We start from the raw sequence: 16049 nt of genomic DNA, 5'->3' as shown, positions 1-16049 counted from the left end.
TTATTTCGAAAATAACAGCTTAACTGTTAATACATCTAGCCCACTTTGAAACAAGACGGTCAATGCCTTCATGGAAAATTGTTTGCCGTTCCCTAAGGAACCACGATTGCGCCTTGACGTGCACCTCCATGAACGTCTTTTTTCCGGGCTCCAAAAATATGTAAATGGCCTGGGAAGAGATCGGGACTGTGCGGAGAATGTGTAAGGGCTTCCCAGAGGAACTTCTGTAGCGTACTCAAAACAACCTTGGCAACACGTGGGCTTGGATTATACTGCAACATTCATGAGCGTTTGGACTTGATGGCGCGGCCCAATGTTTACGAAGTGTTTACGTGGACGCAATTTTTTATCCACACACGGCTAGTCCCGTCCATGAATATTTTATGTGGTGCCTAATATGGTGTGTGGGACCTGCTTCAAATAGGTTAATCATAAATTCCTGCCCATAAACCATTTGACAAGACAGCCATGAAATACTCCACGAATTTATTTCATGATGATTAGCCAGATCCCATCGCTTTCTCGACCGGTGGACAGTCGCAAACATTTGCTACATTTCTTACCCTTCTAAAATTTCTCCTGCTATGAATAGATGCCATGTGGTGTGAATTGATTTCTGCGGCAAAGAAGCCACAAAATGACTGACCAGGAATGTTTCTTCCTCGTTGCCTGTTCATCCTCATGATACGGAGATGGTCTGCTGCTCTTTCTACCTCCATTTTACAGCTGAGTTTCTTGTGAGCAGATACCGGGACACCAGGCAGTGTTCGGCGAAATAGAATTCCTGAATTGGACGCAGTTCAGGTTGATTGAAACAGATGACAGCTTGACACCTGAGAATTGGCGGAAACAACCTGGCGTAGCTTTCCTCAGAGCCGAGTGCAAATTTACAAACTGTGGACCAGAACAGAGTCACAGTTGAACTGTTAGTTAGTAAGGAGTTAGAACCAGATGTAAGAGCCTCCACCACTAGTGGTAGAACATGTCGCTTCTGACCGATGACAGAAATCACAGATGTAGCAAGATCGAGGAATATGAAGGGAATCTTCACATGCTAATAATCTGGAGACTATTATCTCTCTAATGTTTCGCATCATTGATCTGTATGTCATTCTACTGGCCTGCACTCATCTTAACCAGCTGGTAGTCCAAGCTACAGCATCGAAACACCAAGCGGTAAGCATCACGTTGTGTTGTTCGTTTATCATCTCAGTGAACTGTGGGACATCCTGCAACCCGGCACATGAGCCTCCCCTGTTTGTCCTCGTTGAATGGTTTCTACTTTTTATAGAATGAATTATCAAATCAACCGTCAGGTGTGGCCGAGCGGTTCTAAGCGCTTCAATCTGGAACCGCGCGACCACTACGGTCGCAGGTTCGAATCCTGCCTCGCGCATCGATGTGTGTGATGTCCTTAGGTTAGTTAGGTTTAAGTACTAAATTCTAGGGGACTGATGACCTCAGAAGTTGAGTCCCATAGAGCTCAGAGCCATTTTGAACCAATAATCATATCAGGTTCGTCTGCGACTGGTAGCATCAATTGCAGAACGAAGAAAATCACAGCAACAAAAAATAACTAACGTAGAGTAACAAAACTTTGGGATCACGTTTGTCTAAGTAACGTGTGTAAATGATTAACACTGCAAGATCACAGGTTAATATAAGTGCGAGATAAGCCATTGCATATGTGAAATACTTGTGCACTAACAACGGATGCAGCCGCCAGAATGTTGAATGGAAACTTGCAACGTTTAACGCATTGTGATCTACAGATATCGGATGTCAGTTTGATGGAATTCCTTGCCTGTTTCACTTCCTCTTTTAATACACGGACGGTTAACGCTGTTTGTGGATGACACTGGAGTGGTCGTCAGATTGTGTCCCACAAGTGGTTGATTGGAAACAAGTACGGTGATCGATCAGCCCAAGGTACCATGTCGATACTCTATGGAGAATGTTGTGCTACAGCAGCGGTATATGGGCGACCGTTATCCTTATGGAAAACACGCCTTGGAATGCTGGTCATGAATTGCAGCACAACAAGTTGAATCACCCGATCGACGTGCAGATTTGCACTCTCGGTGCGCGGGATAACCTCGACAGTGCTCCTCAACTCCAGGTGTAGGTCCAGTGTGTCTAGACACGTTGGTTGCAGGCCATCAACTGGCTTCCTTGTAACACACGGCCATCACTGACACCGCCGAAGAACCAGCTTTCATCAGAAAATACAACAATCCCTGCCCTCCAATTAGCTCTCGCTTGATACCACTGAAGTAGCAAATGGCGGTGGTATGGGTTCAGTGGAATGCACGCTGCAGAGTATCTGGATCGTAGCAGTCCTTAACCAGTCGATTTGTAACAGTTCGTTGCGTCACTGTCGTGCCAGCTGCTGCTCAGATCGCTGTTGCAGATGCATCAATATGCGCCACAGCTCTACGCCGAAGACGACGGTCTTCTTCTCGGCAATGAGACGTAGCCGTTCGGAGACTAGTCTTCTTGCGGCAGTGAATATTCGCGACCAACGTTGCCAGCAAATCATGTACAGTGGCTGCATTACTGCCAGTCTTTCTGCAGTATTGCAGAATAAAGATCTACTTTCTCGTAGCCCTATTATACGACCTCGTTCAGGCTCAGTAATAAGTAGATAATGGAGTCCTTGTCGCCCTGAACGCTTTCTTGACTAACACCAACTCACCATGTCCAATTTAGAAGGTGACTTACGCTCACAACAGTTACGGCGCGTATTTAGAGCAAACCAGAATTGAAACTTCCTGGCAGATTAAAACTGTGTGCCCGACCGAGACTCGAACTCGGGACCTATGCCTTTCGCGGGCAAATGCTCTACCATCTGAGCTACCGAAGCACGACTCACGCCCGGTCCTCACAGCTTTACTTCTGCCAGTATCTCGTCTCCTACCTTCCAAACCTTGTAACAGTTCGTTTAATCTGCCAGGAAGTTTCATATCAGCGAGACTCGAACTCGGGACCTTTGCCTTTCGCGGGCAAATGCTCTACCATCTGAGCTACCGAAGCACGACTCACGCCCGGTCCTCACAGCTTTACTTCTGCCAGTATCTCGTCTCCTACCTTCCAAACCTTGTAACAGTTCGTTTAATCTGCCAGGAAGTTTCATATCAGCGCACACTCCGCTGCAGAGTGAAAATCTCATTCTGGAAACCAGAATTGCATTCTCACGGTGTCTCTGCTAACTCCACTCTGATGCGACTGACGAGAAATCTGGATAGGCGTCACCTTTCAGATGTAGAAACGCTCCTACTACCTTTCATTTATATCGCACAGCTCCTTCACTGTGTTGTGATTCTTTCCGTCAGCGTATTTATCTTCAAAGACTAAATTTACAAAAAAGGCTCTGAGCACAATGCGACTTAACTTCTGAGGTCATCAGTCGCCTAGAACTTCGAACTAATTAAACCTAACTAACGTAAGGACATCACACACATCCATGCCCGAGGCAGGATTCGAACCTGCTACCGTATCGGTCGCTCGGCTCCAGACTGTAGCGCCTAGAACCGCCAGGCCACTTCGGCCGGCCTAAATTTACAAATAACCAGATTAAAAGGAATGATGTGAGTATTTGACCTGTCGGCTGATTTATCCTTTGAAGGTTCAGGTTATATTCTGTCTCTTTTATTGAAATTTTATACTCATAGGCATCACAACAGTCAGTCAGGACGGTGAAATTACACCAGAGATGAACGTGACATCCTGTGTGAGCATAAATTACAAGTCATATTTCTCCGGAGCTCCATACCACTGCACGCTCTTCGGGCTGCTACGGATGCTGCCAAGGGAGCAAAACGAGTCCTTTCTGCGTTACACCCGCGGTCTCGTGTGTAACCTCAGCTGTCTGCTGTATTCCGCCTCCTGCGTTCCCGCTGTGCCTGTTAACCGCGCCGACTGAGTAAAATTCTCCACTTTCACAGGCTGCTCCCTTACTGTCCTGCAGAGGAAAAGGTCCACAGCCGTTTTTCCTTACTTCACCTCCCACGTTCATTTTCTCTGAAAGCGTCTCAGCGCTCCATTTCACCTTCTTACCCGGCACGAAGTACAGAAAGCAAGAGTTGATTCAGACTGCAAGTCACTGCCGCATGATTTAGCAGTAGAAAAATAGATAGTTCAACTCATACATTCTGCTTTATTTATTCTATAGTTTATTTTCTGTTTTCATTTCAGCTCATACTTCGAAATAAGTCTCCGAAAGAACTGTTTATGTCATTTATTAAACTAAATCATTCACAAATGTTGACAGTTCCTCCACAACAATTTTTATTTATTAGCGTACAATAATTTAGTTGTATTTAATCTCTTTGTTGCTGGCGGAACAATATTTCTTCTACGCTTCTTGGCTTCAGTGTTGTTTCTTTAGTATTTAATTATCTAACGTTGTAACGCCCTATCCACATTACCTGAAAATCTCATTTCTGGACCATTTTCTTCTTCTCCCTTACTGAATTTCTTCTGCCACTAATTTGAAGAGTCTGGCTTTCTGTCTACCTGTATGTCCAATATATTTCATCTTTACAGGTTTTATTTTTGCTGCAGTGTCGGGTTCTTTAACCTTAGAAGTGTACACCAGGGTTCCTCTGATCCTGGATTTTGTTTGTTTCTTACTGTGCATGAGTCACGGGACATACACAGCCCGCTACCACCAATGTAAATTCAGCATTGAGACAGTAGAGGACGCTTAATTAATGTGACCCTGGAGTACACAAGATGTAACTATTATGTCGCCGAATGTGAAGTACGTTTATGTGAAAATGGCAAGTTGAAATTCAAGTAACGGATGATGTTATACGGGAAGTACTAATAAAAGAACTCAATCGTGAGTGTGACGTAAGTGACTTTCGAGATGGAAGTGATTCTGAAGGTGACGTTGCTGCAGCAGTTACGGACAAAGCGGAGTTTATCGGTCAGCTGAAGTTGAGATAGCTATGGCAAACATATAGTGGTCCACAGTCAGAATAGTCGTTGTAGGAACACAGCTATCACCGACAGAAAAGGCGTGACAGTTCCCTACAATATTGTAATCAAATTTCGAAAATTGTGGAAATAATGAATGAACCGATGAATGAATAATTGAGGACACATCATTGTATTTTTCTGATGAACACGATTTTAAATTAAAAGCATCTTCATCTCATTAAGCAGCAAATAAAGTCTTTACAACCGAATCAGTTTCATGTTTCGTCATTGCGAAGCTCCCATTGCAGTTTTTCATTAGTTTTGAAATGGACATGGCAAAGGCGGAATAAAATGTATTTACTGTATGAGAGTCCAATTTCATTAGAAAATATCCTACAGTCTCTATATTCAATATTAGGCAATGTCTACAACCAATAATCTTGGGCACTGTGACCTTGGCGTACAGCTCGTGCTACACTTTCAATAGTGTGCACTACTAGGTTTACATAGGTCACATTGTTCCTTTGTTTCAAATGTACCATTTATGAACTGGCTTCTATCTCGCAGATTTAAAAATTTAATGTTGTACTTTCCTCTCGAAAGTCTTTAAATGTCTGGTCAGAATCCAGGAATCAAACAATATCGTTTCACGGCACTGCTGCGACTATAGCACAGTGTATTTAAGGACCCCTCGCTTTTAGTAACAGGTATTTGATTCACCTCTGGGGCGTTAAACATGTCTACAGCCCTACTTCGTATGCTCATTTCTCTTACAGGTGGAAATCAGAAGAACATCTTGTCAGTTAAGGGAACGTACCGGTGGAATCTCATCCCGGTCGTAAAAAAAGTCACAGGTGGTTAGAAATATGTTTCTTAACATATCTTGGCATGCTGAATTCTGTGGGTGTGTCCATTTTGCCAAGCAATTCATCACTTTTGAATTTCTGAGTTTTCAAAAAATTGTTATTTTTTAAACCCGTACATGGAGTTCTTGGTTGTTACGGAATATATTCACAAAAATCGTTTGAGTCAAAAATTATTAAAATTTACCGAGGAGTAGCATTTTATTGTTATGGACAATTTGATTTCTTTTCCTAAAAAGTTCAAGCATAGCTAGTTTGCTACCACTAGTTAAATATGTATAGTGCAGAAACTTAGCTGAGACATTAATTTTATACGAATATATGTACATAAACTTTACGTACATCTGTAATCGTGCATGTACCTGTGCCTAATATACATGTACATCCGAAGTCAACGTAAATAAAGAAGTGTAACTGTAATTTATATTTTCTGTGTTGCAATTTCCTGACCTACGAATTTACGTTCGAGGCGGACTGAGTTATGAACTGGAAAGTAAATATTTATAGACGTTTCTAGTCCAGAACTAGTGGCGGTGGCGTGTGAGGTTCTTAGGGCGAGCACGTGATCAACATTCGAACACAATTTAGTTGCTTCACCTAATTTTATTCATACCACGATAGACACATACATAAACTCCAGCTGTAGCGCCCCTGCAGACAACCGACCCTAAGGCGACGCGGAGCCGCGATTGGTGACAGCACGACGCCTGACGGGCAGGAGAGACCCACTCTCAATCTGCAACCGTGGCCGAAGATCTGCCATTGGGGAGACAGCGGAGACTGGAACGTGTGTTGCGACATGTAAATCGACAGTAAAGAATACAATTTTCAAACGTATCAAGTCGTCCTTTATTTATTTTTCGTCCATTCTGGGCCAGACGTTGTATATAGTCGTAGTAATTCTATTTTACGGTAAATTCTTGACATGTGTGATGAACACAGAATTTTTATAACTGGTCTACACTTTTCCTACGTCTCTCGTGCTAAAAAAAGGTGACTATTCTTTAATTTTTTGAAAAAATCAAAATTGCCAAAACCAAAAAGAAAAGGTACTCTTCTCTGAATTTTAAGAATTTATGGTCCAAACTTTTTGTGAATATGATCCGTAAAACCAACTCCACGTACGGGTTTGAGAAAATATACACTTTTTCAACAATCTAAAATTCAGAAGTGATGGATTTTTTTAGTAAATTGGATTTATCCAGTGAATTCAGCACGCCAATATACGTCATGATATAAATTTTCAGCCCCATACGATTTTTTTTTTTTTTTGTGACGGTTGAAATTTCACCGATACCTTCCCTGAAGGAACAGAGTAGCGCCGTAATGGAAAAAGACACTTCACTATTGAAAAGCAGTAAAATTTGAAATATATTAGCTTTACAAATGGAAAATAACCACAAGGAAAGATAAACAAGAAAGTATAGCGAATTATTATTAACCGTTTTATACTGTGTACAAAAGACTGTTACGACGCGAACCGTGAACAACTGTAATTTCAGCTGTGAAAGAGTCGAGATAGACTACGTTGTATTATTAAGACGTAAATAGAAGAGCTACTACTCACCGTGACGCTCTTTTGTTTCCTGGTAGCCATTCCAAAGGTACACCTCGTTTCCAGCTACTAAGATGAATAATCCGCGATGACAGTCATTAAATATTCTTACTGATGGAGGAGGTCAAGAGTTCGTTGGCACGGTAACGAGACGTCTGCACAGAGTTGTCACTGCGCCGTCGCCATGGCTACGATAGAACGGTTGTCACGTGTTTTTGACGAGCAGAACCAAGGATCTCCATACTTCAAGGACGAAGAACTCTGATCTTGGGGGAAAGAAATTCCCCTAGCTTCGAGATACCAGTTGCCTGCTATATTCATCCTACCAGATATCTTGCATATGCCTGTGACGTGCGGGACTGAGTCTAAAGTGCTCATCCCCTATCCGGCGTCTAGCAGCAGTGATCGGCTGTGTAAAGAAATCTACTCGATTCAGCGAAGTTTGTGTGAATATCTCTTCCGTTTTGTTGAGACTGTACACGCACTGATGATCCAAAACATTATGACCATCTGCTTAACAGCTTGTTTATCCGTCTTCGGAACTTAATACTTCACTGATTTGGTTTCTTGGTAGGCTTGAGAAGGCATGTGGCATTAGATTTCTATACACAGGTCATACGATTCGCGTAAATACCGGGGCTCTGATTTGCCTACGAGTAGATGGCACCTTATAGTGACCCAAATTGGTACAATAATATCTACAACAGGCGAATCTGGTCCGCGAAACATCAACATGAGGTCACTTTAATGCTCCTCAAATCATTGTAGCACAGTTCTGGGTCCGAGACACGGATGATTATTCCGCTGAAAAATGACGTCGCCATCGGGGAAGACATCAAGCATGAAGGGGTGCAAATGGTTCGCAGCTGTCAGCGTGTCTTCAATTACTACCACAGATCCCATGCAAGCAGAGGAGAATGTGTCCCACAGCATGACACTGCTCTCGCCAGCCTGCGACCGTGGTGCACTGCACGTTTCGACGCGCCCTTGATCTCGATGACGGCGATTGTGGGGACGGCCATCGACCAACCGTAGCAAAAATACGATTCACCCGAAGAGCCGAAACTTTTCCATTGATCCAGGTAGAATTCTGGTGGTCCCGTGCTCACTGCAATCGGAATTGACGGTGTTGTTGAGTCAACACGTGAACGTGTAGGAGTAGTGTGCTGCGGAGCTCCATGTTCAACAATGTACGAATAGCGTGCTCTGAAAAACAAGTGCGTGTACCGGCATTGTGATCTTTCGGCAGAGACGCCACAGATTACCATCTATCCTACTTTACAGAGCAGACAAGTCTCCGAACGCAACATTTTTTGAAGAGTCGTGGACGCTCAAGTATTTTGCTCCCTGTGGAGGTTTCACTTTCCTTCTTCCTCTTCCTGTGGATGCTCACGGCAGTACGTGAGCTATCGTGAAGCTTCACCGTTTTCGAGATAGTCGTTCACAGGCTCTGGGTAATAAAATTCTACCTTTTGTCAAAGTTGCTTGTCGCAATGGACTTCCCAGTTTGCAGCTCATATCCTAACTAGGGCACTCTCCCGTCCGTACCTGGTCCGCTTACGTACTTCTGCTATCGCGTCACGTACTAGGAGGTATCCAACATGGTGGTCGAAAGTGGTCATAAGGTTTTTGCTTACCAGTATAGTTAATTAACAGGTTTTACTTTATTTTAAGCAAAAGTTTTTTACTGCACTATTTACATATTTACTCGTAGTGATACAAGTTACACGAAGAGCTCGGTTCGACGTTTTGTCATTACCAAGTGTATCTGAGGAGTGATATGATACGTACAATATTGTGCCTTACTCTTACGTCTATCATAGTATATGTCGACATACGGCACGTTATGCCTGCGTCTTAGATGATATGACGTGGTCCATATTGCATCTTGGAGAATAAATGTCAGTTGTCTTTTTGTAACAATGTGATCGTGTTATTCCTTTATTTACTTTTTACTTGTACCATCATATACAGCTATTTCTGACAAGTGTCTTGACGGCTTGGGCTCCATCGAAGCCGTATGTCTACAGTGGAATTACTATTACCGGGAAAAATAACTTTAAAAGAACAAGCAAATAAAAAGTAGGTACAGAAATAACATGATCATATCATAACAAAGAGACAACTGACATTTGCTCTCCAAACTGCTATATGAACCATACCAGCATTCAGACTAAATGCGAAGAAGCCCCAAGTATTATTAGTATCCCATTAGCAATTTATAACTTCAGGATTCTGCCGAAAACTGCCAAATGTTCTTGTCTGCTGTTATTCCATACTACTTCAGAAAACCGAGAAGAATCTGGGCGTAGTTTTGGATGGTCACCTCAGATGGGCAGAAAATACTGTCTCCACAAGCAGGCAGACTTCTATGTCCACAAAAAGATCTGGAACACATTTTCACATGACGTGAAATATGAACTCAGGCATTCGCTTGCTCTGCTGAACTTCAACTAGTCAGATTCAATCCAACAAGATACGAGAAATGGAAACAATAGATGGTTAGTACCAGCCATGAGCGCTTGTTTTCGGTACATCTGCAGCATTCGTCTGTACGACCATGTGTGTCTGTCAAACCTCCCTATAGCTTTGTTGCGGCAAGAGAAGTTATGTAACCTCGATATGCTGTGTGTACTTCATCGGCTCCTTAGTGTGCAAGCACCCAGCACCTTGCATCAGAGATTAAATGCCATTTACATAATCAGACTCACACTGGGATTCACTCACGTAGTACCCAATTAGCGCCTATTCATGAAACAAAAATATTCCCAAATAGTTTCTGTGCTGCGGCCGGGTGGCTCTGGAAGAACCAGCACTCTTCGCAGAATTAAATGTCTTTTTGGTTTTAAGAAGAAACCCTTGTGCCATCCGAGTAACGTTTCCTAAATATGAACATGCGTGGGCAGTTTTTCTCTATGTCGAACAGTAACGCCGAAGTTCATATTTTCTACTACTTAAGCTTCTTTCTATCTACTTTTCTCTATGAATCAGGGCACTATCGTCTACTTATTTTCATTAATTACATGTGATCATTTTCCATTTTTATTCCCCTTTTGATTCCTTTCCTCCATATCTATTGCTACTGCGTTTTGATCTGCACTATTGTAGTAACTGAATGTAGTATTCTATACTAGCTCTTACTCATATAATGCTTATCGTAATATCGAAAGCGTGACAGATTTGTTCAACAAACTCAAGTGGTAGACCCTGAAAGACAGGTGATCTTCATCACGGTGTGGGTTACTGCTAAGGTTCCGAGCATGTACATTCCTGGAAGATAAACAAAAACATTGCATTCTTCTACGTATACCTCGCGAAAAGAATATGGAGATAATATTTGCGAGACTCAAGCACATAAGGTGGGTTATCGACATTCGTTTTTCTCACGAAACATTCCAAACTGGAAATGCAAAGGGGGTTAGTGGGCAGCGGTACACAAAGTACCCTCCGCCACATACCGGAAGTTGGCTCGTGGAGTATAGATGTAAATGTAGATATATGTATTGAAAAATGTGTAGAATGCCATGTTAGCCACGTTAAACAAATTAGTATATGCTGTTTGTTGTTGTGGTCTTCAGTCCTGAGACTGGTTTGATGCAGCTCTCCATGCTACTCTATCCTGTGCAAGATTCTTCATCTCCCAGTACGTACTGCAGCCTACATCCTTCTGAATCTGCTTAGTGTATTCATCTATCGGTCTCCCTCTACGATTTTAACCCTCCACGCTGCCCTCCAGTACTAACTTGGTGATCTCTTGATGCCTCAGAACATGTCCTACAAACCGACCCCTCCTTCTGGTCAAGTTGAGCCACAAAATCCTCTTCTCCCCAATTCTATTCCATTCCTATTCATTAGTTATGTGATCTACCCATTTAATCTTCAGCATTCTTCTGTAGCACCACATTTCTAAAGCTTCTATTCTCTTCTTGTCTAAACTATATATCGTCCACGTTTCACTTCCATACATGGCTACACTCCATAGAAATACTTTCAGAAACGAGTTCCTGACACATAAATCTATACTCGATGTTAACAAATTTTTCTTCTTCAGAAACGCTTTCCTGGCCATTGCCAGTCTACATTTTATATCCTCTCTACTTCGACCATCTTCAGTTATTTTGCTCCCCTAATAGCAAAACTCCTTTGTAACTTTAAGTGTCTCATTTCCTAATCTAATTCCCTCAGCATCACCCGACATAATTCTACCGCATTCCATTATCCTTGCTTTCCTTTTGTTGATGTTCATCTTATACCCTCATATCAAGACACTGTCCATTCTGTTCAACTGCTCTTCCACGTCCTTTGCTGTCTCTGACAGAATTACAATGTCATCGGCGAACCTCAAAGTTTTTATTTCTTCTCCATGGATTTTAATACCTACTCCGAATTTTTCGTTTGTTTCCTTTACTGCTTGCTCAATATACAGATTGAACAACATCGGGGAGAGGCTACAACCCTGTCTCACTCCCTTTCCAACGACTGCTTCCATTTCGTGCCCCTCGACTCTTATAACTACCATCTGCTTTCTGTACAAATTCTAAATAGCTTCCTGTATTTTACCCCTGCCACCTTTAGAATTTGAAAGAGAGTATTCCAGTCAACATTGTCAAAAGCTTTCTCTAAGTCTACAATTGCTAGAAACGTAGGTTTGTCTTTCCTTAATCTTTCTTCTAAGATAAGTTGTAGGGTCAGTATTGCCTCACGTGTTACAACATTTCTACGGAATCCAAACTGAACTTCCCCGAGGTCGGCTTCTACATGTTTTTCCATTCGTCTGTAAAGAATTCGCGTTAGTATTTTGCAGCAGTGACTTATTAAACTGATAGTTCGGTAATTTTCACATCTCTCAAGACCTGCTTTCTTTGGGATTGGAATTATTATATACTTCTTGAAGTCTGAGGGAATTTCGCCTGTCTCATACATCTTGCTCACCAGATGGTAGACTTTTGTCAGCACTGGCTCTCCCAAGGCTGTCAGTAGATCTAATGGAATGTTGTCTACCCCCGGGGCATTGTTTCGACTTAGGTATTTCAGTGCTCTTTCAAACCCTTCACGCAGTATCATATCTTCCATTTCGTCTTCATCTACATCCTCTTCCATTTCCATAATGTTGTCCTCAAGAACATCGCCCCTGTACAGACCCCCTATAAACTCCTTCCACCTTTCTGCTTTCCCTTCTTTGCTTAGAACTGTCTTTCCATCTGGACTCTTGATATTCATGCAAGTCGTTCCTCCAAAGGTCTCTTTAATTTTCCTGTAGGCAGTATCTATCCTACCCGTCGTGAGATAAGCCTCTACATTCTTACATTTGTCCTCTAGCCATCCCTGATTAGCCATTTTGCACATCCTGTCGATCTAATTTTTTAGGCGTTTGAATTCGTTTTTGCCTGCTTCACTTACTGCATTTTTGTATTTTCTACCCTCATCAATTAAATTCAGTATCTCTTTTGTTACCCACGGATTTCTACTAGCCCTCGCCTTTTTACCAAATTGGTCCTCTGCTGCCTTCACTATTTGATTCTTCAAAGCTACCTATTCTTCTACTACTTTCTTTCTTTCCCCCATTCCTGTCAATTGCTCCCTTATGCTCTCCCTGAAACTCTGTGCAACCTCTGGTTCTTTCAGTTTATCCAGGTCCCATCTCCTTAAATTCCCACCTTTTTGCAGTTTCTTCAGTTTTAATCTACAGTTCATAACCAATAGATTGTGGTCAGAGTCCACATCTGCCCCTGGAAATATCTTACAATTTAAAATCTGGTTCCTAAATCTCTGTCTTACCATTATATAATCTATCTGTAACCTTCTTGTATCTCCAGGGTTCTTCCATGTATACAACCTTCTTTCATGATACTTGAACCAAGTGTTAGCTATGATTCCTCTTTTATTTCATAGCCCCAATCCATATTCACCTACTATGTTTCCTTCCCTCCGTTTTCCTACCCTTGAATTCCAGTCACCAAACACTATCAAATTTTCGTCTCCCTTCACTACCTGAATAATTTCTTTTATCTCATCTGCAGAGCTAGTTGGCATATAAACTTGTACTACAATAGTATGCGTGGGCTTCGTGACTATCTTGGCCAAAATAATGCGTTCACTATGCTGTTTGTAGTAGCTTACCCGCACACCTATTTTTTAAATCATTATTAAACCTACTCCTGCATTACCCCTATTTGATTTTGTATTTATAACCCTGTATTCACCTGACCAAAAGTCTTGTTCCTCCTGCCACCGAACTTCACTTATTCCCACTATATCTAACTTTAACCTATCCATTTCTCTTTTTAAATTTTCTAACCTACCTGTCCGATTAAGGGATCTGACATTCCACGCTCCGATCCGTAGAACACCAGTCTTCTTTCTCCTGATAACGACGTCCTCGTGAGTAGTCCCCGCCCGGAGATCCGAATGGGGGACTATTTTACCTCCAGAAAATCTTACCCAAGAGGATGTCATCATCATTTAATCATACAGTAAAGCTGCATGCCCTGGGAAAACTTAGGGCTGTAGTTTCCCCCTGCTTTCAGCCGTTCTCAGTACCAACACAGCAAGGCCGTTTTGGTTAGTGTTACAAGGCCAGGTCAGTCAATCATCCAGACTGTTACCCCTGCAACTACTGAAAAGGCTGCTGCCAATCTTCAGGAACCACACGTTTGTCTGGCCTCTCAACAGATACCCCTCCGTGGTGGTTGCACCTACGGTACGGCTATCTGTATCGCTGAGGCACGCAAGCCTCCCCACCAACGGCAACTTCCATGCTTCATGGAGGGAATTAATATATAAAATACATATATATATATATATATATATATATATATATATATATATATAAAATACAAAAAAAAATTAATAACGGCCAGCGACTAAGCCGAATCCGGTGCTGCTAGTCCATCGGGCGATAAAGTAGTTATCAACGACAATGACATGGAAGAAGGACAACAAACAAAATTCACTTTCCAGGTCAACACATTAATGTCTTAGTCGCACAACGAATCCCAGTCGTTGCAACAAATTAGTCGAGCCAAAGTTGGTTTTGCGCTAGTTTTGAAACGGTTTTTGTTGTTCTTCTCCAGATGTCCCTGAAAACTGATGCAACGGACAAGTTAAATAATAGAATCAGAAAATATTATCTTTTGTGTTCTGATGACAGCAATGATGTCAAGGCACACTTCGTTTATTGCCTAATTAGTATGTCTGGGCTACGAAGTAGGGGCCTATTCGGCTAGCAAGTTCAGAGTGCTGCAGTTCGACATCCAGTTAACCAAATGAGCATCACAAGAATACTCTCGGCGAAGTGGTCGACATAGTCCAGTCAACGATGGAAAATTGGGGAAAATGTTCGTGTAGTCATTAGTTTGTGTACAGCGGTAGGAAAGAATATCATGGAGAACATACTAAAAATCCTGAACGATGAGATATCAGCATGGATGTGGTGTACGATCAGAGATAATTTTCTTAAAGTTTTCATCGAGTAACTGGAATACAGCAGCTTCTAAAGAAAATATTTCTGAGTGCACATTTAAACTACCTTAAATTTCCCACAAAAAAGGCCTGAGTTATATTTTTCTAAGATAACGATTTCTGCGTTTCAGGGTTGAAAGACTAGCGTGTTATTAAAACAGTGTTCTAATTGCAAAAAATTAATGTTTACAGTTAAGTGAAGGGTGTTGAGAACGAACGTTGTATACACCACAGCCCATTAGAATTGCTACACCAAGAAGAAATGCAAATGATAAACGGGTATTCAATGGACAAATATATTATACTAGAACTGACATGTGATAACACTTTCAAGCAATTTGGGTGGCCGTTGGGATCCAAAACGGCGTTCCCTATTACCCTCCTGAACCCACCGATTCCATATGCTGCTAACAGTCATTGGATCTCGACCAACGCAAGCAGCAATGACGCGATACGATAAACCCCAATCACGATAGGCTACATTCCGACCTTTATCGAAGTCGGAAACGTGATGACAGGCATGTCTCGTCCTTACACGAGGCATCACAACAACGTTTCATCAGGCAACGCCGTCCAACTACTGTTTGTGTATGAGAAATCGGTTGGAAACTTTCTGCATGTCAGCACGTTGTAGGTGTCGCCACCGGTGCCAACGTTGTGTGAATGCTCTAAAAGCTAGTCATTTGCATATCACAGCAACTTCTTCCTGTCGGTTAAATTTCGCGTCTGTAGCACGTCATCTTCTTGGTGTGGCCTTTTTAATGGGCAATAGTGTGTCAACTTTTCATGCTGCCTCTGTGCTCAAAATATCACTTATTATTGAAGGATCCCTATGCATAATCAGTTTTTCCAGGAAGCAAATGGGAAGTTGCTTGACACAAAATGAAAACAAAAACAGATCGTTATCATCCTGACCTTAGCTGACAGTGTGTGTGGTGTGTGCACTCATTAGGGAAGAGAAGATAATTGCGATTGTAGCAGTAATAATTTCCGTTATGAAATAACTTCTCTGAGAGGCTGTATAAACAAAACACACTTGTACACTAGAAATAGTTCGATTCGGTTGCGCTGTTGTTAATAGACTGGCCATGTATTCGACAGGCAGGATGATTTTTTTGAGCACGAGGAGATCTTGATTCAGATTTTTCATTGTTCACGTTAATTCATACAATTGCTCTGAAAAGGCCTACACCTATCTCATCCTCTTCAACCTAGGCCCATAGATATGTAAATGCTGTCCATGAGAG

Source organism: Schistocerca piceifrons, chromosome 7 (assembly GCF_021461385.2).
Source record: "Schistocerca piceifrons isolate TAMUIC-IGC-003096 chromosome 7, iqSchPice1.1, whole genome shotgun sequence".
In the NCBI taxonomy this organism is placed as follows: Eukaryota; Metazoa; Arthropoda; class Insecta; order Orthoptera; family Acrididae; genus Schistocerca; species Schistocerca piceifrons.
The sequence above is the reverse complement of the archived record's forward strand: the minus strand, read 5'-3'. Positions refer to the sequence as shown.